This window comes from Girardinichthys multiradiatus, chromosome 5 (genome assembly GCF_021462225.1).
Source record: "Girardinichthys multiradiatus isolate DD_20200921_A chromosome 5, DD_fGirMul_XY1, whole genome shotgun sequence".
Classification (NCBI taxonomy): domain Eukaryota; kingdom Metazoa; phylum Chordata; class Actinopteri; order Cyprinodontiformes; family Goodeidae; genus Girardinichthys; species Girardinichthys multiradiatus.
The window spans coordinates 1145032-1156020 of NC_061798.1; the positions used below are offsets into that span (position 1 = coordinate 1145032).

At 40.1% G+C, this 10989-nt stretch overlaps 1 pseudogene; it reads right to left on the reverse strand.

Annotated features, from left to right (window-relative positions):
* LOC124868021 overlaps positions 1-6708 on the reverse strand; it is a 53512-nt pseudogene extending 46804 nt beyond the window's left edge.
* Between the last annotated feature and the right edge of the window lie 4281 nt (positions 6709-10989).

Below are 10989 nucleotides of genomic sequence, written 5' to 3' on the forward strand. Positions count from 1 at the left end.
GGCCTGCCATAGCATTGCATGGAGGCACCTATTACTATTCACCTCTAAACTGGACTCTTTATTATTTTTCTTCCGTCCAGATTAATGCGGCCCGAACCGCAGCGTGCACACCCTCCGGGACCGAGCCGGACGTTTTGATATATATATTGTATATATATCAAAACGTCCGGCTCGGTCCCGGAGGGTGTGCTATTACTTTTATTGGCGTTTCGAGTTACCATGGCAACGTAATTAACGAAAAACCGCCCCCCAAAATCCCCATAGGAATGAATGGAGTCAGGGGCGGAGGAATCCTCAAAATTCACTGTTTTTGAGGCTCTACTGTATTGCCATACTTTCACCTAGAAACACAGTTTGACTTTCAGTTTGTAGAAAAATCCGCCGACTCTTCTGAAATGAAAAAGGTTTGTTGATAACTGCTACGGTTTCTCTAAAATTAGACTTCAAGCGACACAAAGTTTGCAACAAAATCACACTCTAACAGTGGAGATGGCAGTTACTAGAGTGTAGAAAGAGGTGATTTTTTCAGGAAAAATTATTTTTAACTGGCACTCACGGCCACAAATTTCGCTCTAAAGTCACAATTTTCGGTCAGTTTGTAGGGCCGGGCCTCTGCTTTCACACAATAACTTTAAAATTGTTCTAGGTTTCATAGATTTCTGTCAAAGACTCACAGGAATTCTGTAGGCCTCCCATGTATTTTCAATGAGAGTTTGACCAGTAATCCATGAGTGACACCATTTATTTCCTCCTATTTTATACTGTGAATGACATAGAGCTATGAAAATCTCCATGATTGGGGACGAGGGATAGCTGTCGCCCACAGTTTGAAAAAATTTCAAATACCATGTACGGTTTCCGAGATATTAGACTTTGGTCGGGAGCATGTTCAGGCATTTTTGTCTTTATCTCCATTTTCCCTCTCTTTTCATCCAGTGTTGTGCCTTTATTATTATATTTTCAAAACTAAAGGATGAATATTAATGTTCCCCTGTCCGTTCTGATAAAAACGGTCCAAGAATGACATTGATCGCCCCTACGGTTTCCGAGTTATGGCCAGTCGTTCGGGAGCATGCGCCTCTATGTTATAAAGCCAGGCCAGGGGCAGACACAGAGTGAGGTGCTGCGTGAGTGAGAAACAGCAGGTGTCAAGTTATACTGACGCTCTTTGCTGATTGGCTGATTCATTCCTCACTGTTCTATTTATAGCTCTATGTATCTCCTACTGTATATGTCTGGATGTGATTCTGTCTTTCTTTCTGCCTCTCTGTGTCTCACACACAGACACACACACACACACCCACACACAGACACACACCCACACACGCATGCATGGATTACTATCTTTGCATTGACTTTCATTGATTTTCATTCATTTCTATGGCTTAAACCTGACCCGACCCCTAACCCTTTGACCATCTTCATAGGAGGCAACTACATGGCGGCCATGTTCTGTGGGATACTTAAACAGCATGTACTGCTGTTCCAACACCCAGACAACAGTGATTAACCCTAAAGGGCAATTTCTTTCATCAACCCTCCATGCTTACTAATGATTATTTAAAGCTTATAATAACATACACAATGGTTTTAGAATAGCAAGCATGTTCTATATAACTAATAGAAATAACCCAGACCTGAAAGGACAACCATGCTTGATTTTCAAAATAAGACAAAACATGCTCTACAAAATAAAAGCCCTTACATTTTAAACTATAGATTCATTGAAGGACTGGCCTTTACACTATTTTTGAAGCTCATCAAGTGTTGGAAATGGGATTATGTTGGCCCTTTTAAAATAAGGCTTACTGAAACTTTCAAAATAAAAGCCTCAGTCTTCCAGAGTTACTATGGATTTTGTGAACTGACAAGAGCATAGAAAATGATTTTTAAACAGCAAACGAGTTCTATTTAACTAATGGAACTAACCCAGACCTGAAGGGACAACCATGCTGGACTTTCAAAATAAGACAAAACATGCTCTACAAAATAAAAGCCTTGGCATTTTAAACCATAGATCATTTCAGGACTGGGCTTCACACTAATGTTGAAACTCACCCAGTGTTGGCTTTTTAAAATAAGGCTTACTGAAAATTTCAAAATAAAAGCCTCAGTCTTCCAGAGTTACTAGTAATTTTTTTAAACTGATAATAGCATAGACAATGAATTTTAAATAGCAAGCTGCGGTCTGAGAAGCACGCATCAAGAGGCAGGCCCCGTCTAAATTTCTTCCGAAATTTTCTAGTTTTAACTTCAAATTACAGGGGTTGTACAATGAAACTGAAACATCTGGTTTTAGACCACAATAATTTATTAGTATGGTGTAGGGCCTCCTTTTGCAGCCAATACAGTGTCAATTCATCTTGGGAATGACATATACAAGTCCTGCACAGTGGTCAAAGGGATTTTAAGCCATTCTTCTTGCAGGATGGTGGCCAGGTCACTACGTGATACTGGTGGAGGAAAACGTTTCCTGACTCGCTCCTCCAAAACACCCCAAAGTGGCTCAATAATATTTAGATCTGGTGACTGTGCAGGCCATGGAAGATGTTCAACTTCACTTTCATGTTCATCAAACCAATTTTTCACCAGTCTTGCTGTGTGTATTGGTGCATTGTCATCCTGATACACGGCACCGCCTTCAGGATACAATGCTTGAACCATTGGATGCACATGCTCCTCAAGAATGGTTCGGTAGTCCTTGGCAGCCCAATACTTGTGCCCATCTAGCACAAGTATTGGGCCAAGGGAATGCCATGATATGGCAGCCCAAACCATCACTGATCCACCCCCATGCTTCACTCTGGGCATGCAACAGTCTGGGTGGTACGCTTCTTTGGGGCTTCTCCACACCGTAACTCTCAGGGATGTGGGGAAAACAGTAAAGGTGGACTCATCAGAGAACAATACATGTTTCATATTGTCCACAGCCCAAGATTTGCGCTCCTTGCACCATTGAAACCGACGTTTGGCATTGGCATGAGTGACCAAAGGTTTGGCTATAGCAGCCCAGCCGTGTATATTGACCCTGTGGAGCTCCCGACGGACAGTTCTGGTGGAAACAGGAGAGTTGAGGTGCACGTTTAATTCTGCCGTGATTTGGGCAGCCATGGTTTTATGTTTTTAGGATACAATCCGGGTTAGCACCCGAACATCCCTTTCAGACAGCTTCCTCTTGCGTCCACAGTTAATCCTGTTGGATGTGGTTTGTCCTTCTTGGTGGTATGCTGACATTACCCTGGATACCATGGCTCTTGATACATCACAAAGACTTGCTGTCTTGGTCACAGATGCGCCAGCAAGATGTGTACCAACAATTTGTCCTCTTTTGAACTCTGGTATGTCACCCATAATGTTGTGTGCATTTCAATATTTTGAGCAAAACTGTGCTCTTACCCTGCTAATTGAACCTTCACACTCTGCACTTATTGGTGCAATGTGCAATCAATGAAGACTGGTTACCAGGCTGGTCCAATTTAGCCATGAAACCTCCCACACTAAAATGACAGGTGTTTCAGTTTCATTGTCCAACCCCTTTACTTATAAACTGTCTCATGGAAATTTAAACATTTTCGGTTTGGGCTAATGCCCCCAATGTTTTGAGACCCTAAAAACACCCCTGTCAATGACATTAACTGTTAAAACATACATATTACTACATGCCGTGATCCTCTTGGGGAGGCAGGTGGTCTAGTTGGCGGGGTGGGGCGCCCCCCTTGAATAGTCATAGAGGAAACGCTGCAGGTGCTTCCTCAAATTAGAAGTATTCCCACCACTGGCCTTGCACATTGCATTGCAAATATTGTAGCGAGCGTAATCTGCACTGCGTTTTGAAAAGTGGAGCCATACTTTCAAGCGCTTTCTATCACCCATGCTTTGTTGACGGTAGCAGTGGCTACTGACATTACTCTCTTGTGCGCGCAATGCTGTTTTCATGTCCGGCATGGAAAATCACCCACTTTTCCAATCCCTCAGTATGACAATGATGCGTTTAGGTACCGAAACATGGTACCGTTTGATTTTACGTGAATCAATATTCTGTAGTACTGACAGGACTCGGTCGGTACCTATAAAAGTATCGAATTCGGTACCCATCCCTAATTGCTTGCATATTATTTTTGTTCAAAAATTTACAATTAACGTGAAACATTTACCTGCCAGACACCAACAATAGCATTAGCAATCAGGATGAGAAGGATGACGAAGGGTTCAACGAATGCAGTGATGGTCCCCTCTCCTTCTTCAAACCATGCAAGGGTCTACAGAACAGAGAGGAGCCAGAGAGAAAGGAGAGAGTTTATGTGCATTATGGTACTAATCTCATTTGAAATCAATTGCTATCCTTGGAATACAGGGATGTTCAGACCCAGGCAGGTACCCACTCAGGGTCCAGTGAAGACATTTTGGAATTATTTATATCAGAATCCCTCATGAAACTCAGCACAGGATACCTGTAATTGTTATTCTGTGTGATTATATCAGTCACCGATGAGCCTTTGAGAAACTGCTGCCGTCTATCCGTCATGTGGCCTGATATCAACAGACAGATATCCCCAGACAGCTCAGTCTAGACAAAAGCTACACAGAGTGCAAACTGCCCAGGTAAGCCTTCAAACTAAAGCCCTAAGTTTAAGAGAACAACTTTTTGGTAATATTTGACTGCACACTATTAACTGGAACCACATAAAAAATTATATGAGCTGAATATTTAACAAATCCTATCAGAACATCTAGTAAACATGCTAGCACTTCAGCTAACTGCTCAGGATAAAACCTTTGGCAGCAGTAAGAACAAATGAGCTCATTGAATACTGTAGGTGAGTCAAGTTAGACATAGGTTAAGAAACAAATAATAAACCTATATCTTATTTTGTGATGTACTCCCAGAACATTTTAGTAGTTTTTCTAAGCTTTTTGACCCTTTGATGGAGCATCTAGGAGGAGGATATGTAAATCTAATTCCTTTCCACCCACAATGCAATTTATCAAACCTGAAACAGATTGCAGTGCTGTTTTCGGATCTATATTTAGCACTTTTGAAAGGCATATGAAAACTGGCATGCAAAAATGTTGTGTTAATATTATAAACAACACTGAACATTAACAGCCACCAGAGACCAGAAAACCATCGTGGAGCCGAAGGGACATTGAAGGAAAAATAAATAATAAAAAACTGTACGCTCCTTGTTTGCAAGACAGGGGGCAGGAGCACTGAGGGGTTGGGGTGAATTTGTGTGGTGGTTGTTATTATTATTAATATCAATAATAATAATAATAAATGTAATTTTATAATTATTAGTAGTAGTATTACCATTATTATTAGCTCCAACTCCATTACTTCAAACTTCATTTTTCCATTATGGGTTCCTCCTTTTCGACACTCCATGATGTCAGCCAGTAGCACACACAATTTCCTCATTTAAATAGGGCATTAAACATGTGCATCTCTTTTGCACATGTTATCCATTGCACATGCAATCACTGTAGATCACACACAAAACGCCCCTTTTATTGTACATGCAATAATTTTTTGCCCAAGCAATTTAGCGCTCCTTATTTTGAATCTTTGAAGATCAGGCCCAAAGTTTTTTAAACAAAAATACAAAGTATACACAGTTGCTCTTTTTAAATGTTATTGATTAGTTCTGTTTGAAAGTAGACATTGTTGTGGTTGTATTTCCTTACAAAAGAAATGCATGCAGCCAGCAGCAATATTCGAACCAACAGATCTTCAAACTGTTCCAGGACCAGCTCCCAAAGTGATTTTCCTGCAGAGTGAGAGTAAAACAATTACAGCACAGTAAGGATTACAGGAAAACACACAGGGGCAGATGAAGCAGTAGTACTGCTAAGCTGGTATGATAAGATACAAAACAAGATAGTAGTGAAAACATATACAATGTACAATGTATATTGTATGTACACTCTATACTGTCAAAAGTAGTAGGTCACAGGACCAAATCAATGAACTCCAGTATTCCAATCACTTCCATGGTTGCAGGCGTATAAAGTTTGGTGTGGAAAAACTTGACTGGACTGCACAGAGGTCCAAAATAAAGCTTCTTGAACACCTTTGGGATAAATTAGAGTGGAGGCTGCAGTTCTGGTTTTCTTATCAATGAACACACTCCTAAACCTTGTGGAAGATGTTTACAGAAGAGTTAAAGTTGCTATTGCTTGCAATGGTGGGTCCACCAAAAAAAGACCTTATAGATTAAGAAAAGGATGTCATCAAAGTTAATGTACATATAGAATATGTGTGGATGCATAATAGTGTATGTTAGATTACCTTCTTCTGCAGGCAATTCTATAAGTTAAAGAGAAACAAGGGTAAAGAAAAAGTCAACAAAGCACTATGGCAAGAGGTATTAAAACACCATTTATAAAGAATGCTTTGCAGGGACATTTTGTGTAGTTTTCTATAAAGTTAGAAACATGATCAGTTATGTAACAGGGTGGCAATTAAAAATGTTCAGTCAACATATTTGCATAAAGGCTTTGAAGACTTCTGGTAATGTTTCTTTGCAAACAAATAAATAAATAAAACATATCTATACCATTGGGTCCCCATCTCTCCCTGTTCTTCTTCTGCTGCTCACAGCTCAGCCCCGTAGATTCATTCACACTGAAGAAGCCCAAAACCTCCTCCACTGTTTTAGTATGTGCATTCTCCATCACTGCTGTTAAAAGGGAAATACATGAGGAAATAAGTTATTTGACTGTTACAGTATTTACCATTTCTACATCAGGTGAACAATGCAGCTGCCCTACATTTAATAAAAATCACAACAGTATAGATATCTGTAGTCTCTCTCTCTCTATATATATATATCTATATATACGTCTCTGTGTGTGTATATAAATATGTGTCGTTATATTTACATCTATCTGTCTATCTATCTATCTATCTATCTATCTATCTATCTATCTATCTATCTATCTATCTATCTATCTATCTATCTATCTATCTATCTATCTATCTATCTATCTATCTATCTATCTATCTATCTATCTATAAAATGATGATATATTAGTTTATCTAATAACAACACACTAGCTAAACAAATGTAGATCGACTTCTCCGAAACATGACATTTGAGCTTTCAGGGTTACCGTAATTCCCCTGTGGTGCGAGCACAGCGCGACGGTTCCGAGCCTGCAACAAGCACGCGCCTTTTTTGCCGCGTGAGCGGCAAGGAGACAGCTGCGTGGAGCTGACACCCCACCCACTTGAAAAATTCCAGCAAATAGACAGAATGGTTAGTGCTTCGTTTGTGCAGGTTTGTGCCGTTAAAATTTTTGTTTGTGCTGTTTTGGTTTCTGAGATATTAAAGATAATTTTTTAGGTCATCCAGAGGTCACCATCCCCCCATTTTACTCCGAATTGAACCGGAGTGGGCTCATTTTGTAGTGCTTCGTTTGTGCAGGTTTGTGCCGTTAAAATTTTTGTTTGTGCTGTTTTAATATCTGAGATATTATAAGGTTTAATTTCGGCCGATGACGTCACCATCCCCCCATTTTACTCCGAATTCAACCGGAGTGGGCTCATTTTTTAGTGCTTCGTTTGTGCAGGTTTGTGCCGTTAAAATTTTCGTTTGTGCTGTTTAAATTTCTGAGTTATTATAAGGTTTAATTTCGGCCGATGACGTCACCATCCCCCCATTTTACTCCGAATTGAACCGGAGTGGGCTCATTTTTTAGTGCTTCGTTTGTGCAGGTTTGTGCCGTTAAAATTTTTGTTTGTGCTGTTTTGGTTTCTGAGATATTAAAGATTATTTTTTAGGTCATCCAGAGGTCACCATCCCCCCATTTTACTCCGAATTGAACCGTAGTGGGCTCATTTTTTAGTGCTTCGTTTGTGCAGGTTTGTGCCGTTAAAATTTTCGTTTGTGCTGTTTTGGTTTATGAGATATTATAAGGTTTAATTTCGGCCGATGACGTCACCATCCCCCCATTTTACTTCGAATTCAACCGGAGTGGGCTCATTTTTTAGTGCTTCGTTTGTGCAGGTTTGTGCCGTTAAAATTTTTGTTTGTGCTGTTTTGGTTTATGAGATATTATAAGGTTTAATTTCGGCCGATGACGTCACCATCCTCCCATTTTACTCCGAATTGAACCGGAGTGGGCTCATTTTTTAGTACTTCGTTTGTGCAGGTTTGTGCCGTTAAAATTTTCGTTTGTGCTGTTTTAATTTCTGAGATATTATAAGGTTTAATTTCGGCCGATGACGTCACCATCCCCCAATTTTACTCCGAATTGAACCGGAGTGGGCTCATTTTTTAGTGCTTCGTTTGTGCAGGTTTGTGCCGTTAAAATTTTTGTTTGTGCTGTTTTGGTTTATGAGATATTATAAGGTTTAATTTCGGCCGATGACGTCACCATCCCCCCATTTTACTCCGAATTCAACCGGAGTGGGCTCATTTTTAGTGCTTCGTTTGTGCAGGTTTGTGCCGTTAAAATTTTCGTTTGTGCTGCTTTAATATCTGAGATATTATAAGGTTTAATTTCGGCCGATGATGTCACCATCCCCCCATTTTACTCCGAATTGAACCGGAGTGGGTTCATTTTTTAGTGCTTCGTTTGTGCAGGTTTGTGCCGTTAAAATTTTTGTTTGTGCTGTTTTGGTTTATGAGATATTATAAGGTTTAATTTCGGCCGATGACGTCACCATCCCCCCATTTTACTCCGAATTGAACCGGAGTGGGCTCATTTTTTAGTGCTTCGTTTGTGCAGGTTTGTGCCGTTAAAATTTTTGTTTGTGCTGTTTTGGTTTATGAGATATTATAAGGTTTAATTTCGGCCGATGACGTCACCATCCCCCCATTTTACTCCGAATTCAACCGGAGTGGGCTCATTTTTTAGTGCTTCGTTTGTGCAGGTTTGTGCCGTTAAAATTTTCGTTTGTGCTGTTTTGGTTTATGAGATATTATAAGGTTTAATTTCGGCCGATGACGTCACCATCCCCCCATTTTACTTCGAATTCAACCGGAGTGGGCTCATTTTTTAGTGCTTCGTTTGTGCAGGTTTGTGCCGTTAAAATTTTTGTTTGTGCTGTTTTGGTTTATGAGATATTATAAGGTTTAATTTCGGCCGATGACGTCACCATCCCCCCATTTTACTTCGAATTCAACCGGAGTGGGCTCATTTTTTAGTGCTTCGTTTGTGCAGGTTTGTGCCGTTAAAATTTTTGTTTGTGCTGTTTTGGTTTATGAGATATTATAAGGTTTAATTTCGGCCGATGACGTCACCATCCTCCCATTTTACTCCAAATTGAACCGGAGTGGGCTCATTTTTTAGTGCTTCGTTTGTGCAGGTTTGTGCCGTTAAAATTTTCGTTTGTGCTGCTTTAATATCTGAGATATTATAAGGTTTAATTTCGGCCGATGACGTCACCATCCCCCCATTTTACTCCGAATTGAACCGGAGTGGGCTCATTTTTTAGTGCTTCGTTTGTGCAGGTTTGTGCCGTTAAAATTTTCATTTGTGCTGTTTTAATTTCTGAGATATTATAAGGTTTAATTTCGGCCGATGACGTCACCATCCCCCCATTTTACTCCGAATTGAACCGGAGTGGGCTCATTTTTTAGTGCTTCGTTTGTGCAGGTTTGTGCCGTTAAAATTTTTGTTTGTGCTGTTTTGGTTTATGAGATATTATAAGGTTTAATTTCGGCCGATGACGTCACCATCCCCCCATTTTATTCCGAATTGAACCGGAGTGGGCTCATTTTTTAGTGCTTTGTTTGTGCAGGTTTGTGCCGTTAAAATTTTTGTTTGTGCTGTTTTGGTTTATGAGATATTATAAGGTTTAATTTCGGCCGATGACGTCACCATCCCCCCATTTTACTCCGTATTGAACCGGAGTGGGCTCATTTTTTAGTGCTTCGTTTGTGCAGGTTTGTGCCGTTAAAATTTTCGATTGTGCTGTTTTAATTTCTGAGATATTATAAGGTTTAATTTCGGCCGATGACGTCACCATCCCCCCATTTTACTCCGAATTGAACCGGAGTGGGCTCATTTTTTAGTGCTTCGTTTGTGCAGGTTTGTGCCGTTAAAATTTTTGTTTGTGCTGTTTTGGTTTCTGAGATATTAAAGATTATTTTTTAGGTCATCCAGAGGTCACCATCCCCCCATTTTGCTCCGAATTGAACCGGAGTGGGCTCATTTTTTAGTGCTTCGTTTGTGCAGGTTTGTGCCGTTAAAATTTTTGTTTGTGCTGTTTTGGTTTCTGAGATATTAAAGATTATTTTTTAGGACATCCAGAGGTCACCATCCCCCCATTTTACTCCGAATTGAACCGGAGTGGGCTCATTTTGTAGTGCTTCGTTTGTGCAGGTTTGTGCCGTTAAAATTTTTGTTTGTGCTGTTTTAATATCTGAGATATTATAAGGTTTAATTTCGGCCGATGACGTCACCATCCCCCCATTTTACTCCGAATTCAACCGGAGTGGGCTCATTTTTTAGTGCTTCGTTTGTGCAGGTTTGTGCCGTTAAAATTTTCGTTTGTGCTGTTTAAATTTCTGAGATATTATAAGGTTTAATTTCGGCCGATGACGTCACCATCCCCCCATTTTACTCCGAATTGAACCGGAGTGGGCTCATTTTTTAGTGCTTCGTTTGTGCAGGTTTGTGCCGTTAAAATTTTCGTTTGTGCTGTTTTAATTTCTGAGATATTATAAGGTTTAATTTCGGCCGATGACGTCACCATCCCCCCATTTTACTCCGAATTGAACCGGAGTGGGCTCATTTTTTAGTGCTTCGTTTGTGCAGGTTTGTGCCGTTAAAATTTTCGTTTGTGCTGTTTTGGTTTATGAGATATTATAAGGTTTAATTTCGGCCGATGACGTCACCATCCCCCCATTTTACTTCGAATTCAACCGGAGTGGGCTCATTTTTTAGTGCTTCGTTTGTGCAGGTTTGTGCCGTTAAAATTTTTGTTTGTGCTGTTTTGGTTTATGAGATATTATAAGGTTTAATTTCGGCCGATGACGT